The sequence below is a fragment of the Myxocyprinus asiaticus genome, chromosome 3 (genome assembly GCF_019703515.2).
Source record: "Myxocyprinus asiaticus isolate MX2 ecotype Aquarium Trade chromosome 3, UBuf_Myxa_2, whole genome shotgun sequence".
Classification (NCBI taxonomy): Eukaryota; Metazoa; Chordata; class Actinopteri; order Cypriniformes; family Catostomidae; genus Myxocyprinus; species Myxocyprinus asiaticus.
Window position 1 is genome coordinate 65,655,475 of NC_059346.1, and position 2,026 is coordinate 65,657,500.

The window sequence follows — 2,026 nt, forward strand, 5'->3', positions numbered from 1 at the left end:
TTGAAAACATGTACATAAGTATTCACAGCCTTTGCTCAATACTTTGTTGAAGCAATTACAGCCTCAAGTCTTTTTGAGTATGATGCTACAAGCTTGGCACACCTATTTTTGGGCAGTTTCTCCCATTCTTCTTTGCAGAACCTCTCAAGCTCCATCAATTTGGATGGGGAGCATCGGTGCACAGCCACTTTCAGATCTCTCCAGAGATGTCCAATCGGGTTCACGTTTAGGCTCTGGCTGGGCCACTCAAGGACATTCACAGAGTTGTCCCGGAGCCACTCCTTTGTTATCTTGGCTGTGTGCTTAGGGTCGTTGTCCTGTTGGAAGATGAACCTTCGTTTTTCAGGTTTTCATCAAGGATGTCTCTGTACATTGCTGCATTCATCTTTCCCTCGATCCTGACTAGTCTCCCAGTTCCTGCCGCTGAAAAACATCCCCACAGCATGATGCTGCCACCACCATGCTTCACTGTAGGGATGGTATTGGCCAGGTGATGAGCGGTGCCTGATTTCCTCCAGACATGACGCTTGCCATTCAGGCCAAAGAGTTCAATCTTTGTTTTTCATGGTCTGAGAGTCCTTCAGGTGCCTTTTGGCAAACTCCAGGCAGGCTGTCATGTGCCTTTTACTGAGGAGTGGCTTCCATCTGGCCACTCTACCATACAGGCCTGATTGGTGGAGTGCTGCAGAGATGGTTGTTCTTCTGGAAGGTTCTCCTCTCTCCACAGAGAAACGCTGGAGCTCTGTCAGAGTGACCATCGGGTTCTTGGGCACCTCCCTGACTAAGGCCCTTCTCCCCTGATCGCTCAGTTTGGCCAGGTGGCCAGCTCTAGGAAGAGTCCTGGTGGTTCCAAACTTCATCCATTTACGGATGATGGAGGCCACTGTGCTCATTGAGACCTTCAATGCTGCAGAAATGTTTCTGTACCCTTCCCCAGATCTGTGCCTCGATACAATCCTGTCTCGGAGGTCTACAGACAATTCCTTGGACTTCAAGGCTTGGTTTGTGCTCTGACATGCACTGTTAACTGTGGGACCTTATATAGACAGGTGTGTGCCTTTCCAAATCATGTCCAATCAACTGAATTTACCACAGGTGGACTCCAATCAAGTTGTAGAAACATCTCAAGGATGATCAGTTGAAACAGGATGCACCTGAGCTCAATTTTGAGTGTCATGGCAAAGGCTGTGAATACTTATGTACATGTGATTGTTTCGTTTTTTATTTGTAATAAATTTGCAAAGATTTCAAACAAACTTCTTTCACATTGTCATTATGGCATATTGTTTGTAGAATTTTGAGGAAAATAATGAATTTAATCAATTTTGGAATAAGGCTGTAACATAACAAAATGTGGAAAAAGTGAAGAGCTGTGAATACTTTCCGGATGCAATGTATCTCTGGTCATATAAAGGAATATTCTCTAAAGAAATGATCCATTTGAGAAAGTTTGTGTCAGCTACAGGTTTTAGTTGTGACTGTGTTTTTTCTGTATGCAAGCAATGATTTGACAGGTCTGACCCCTAGTGTTCAACTCAACCTAACACACATGAATGACAGAAAACTTCAGTAATCAACACAAGGGCTTTTTTTTTATACATCAATTTTGTTTTCTCTTTCATTATGATAAATATCAATAGGCCTATCTGAGATTGTTTAACTTTAGACGGTTAGAAGCAGGGTTCCAAAAAAAGTTAACCAGCCATAAATGTTTATTACTGCCTTTGAAATGGTATTCTGCATTATTTTTATATATAAAAAAGGATTTTCTTGTGACATTGAAATCATTTTGCTGTTTATCCTTGCATATACTCTCCAAGACCAATTGTAAAATCAAATAAAGTTTGATATTTCATCAAATTCAGATATTTTGAATTATAAAACAGGATAGTTAAGAGTACGACCCTGGATTCTGATTGGATGAGCTGCAACAAAGTCCCTTTCAAGGCAAATCAGTTAGGGAAATTAACTATATTATTGGCAGAAAATTGTTTATTCTGATTATGACTAACAATAAATTGAACTG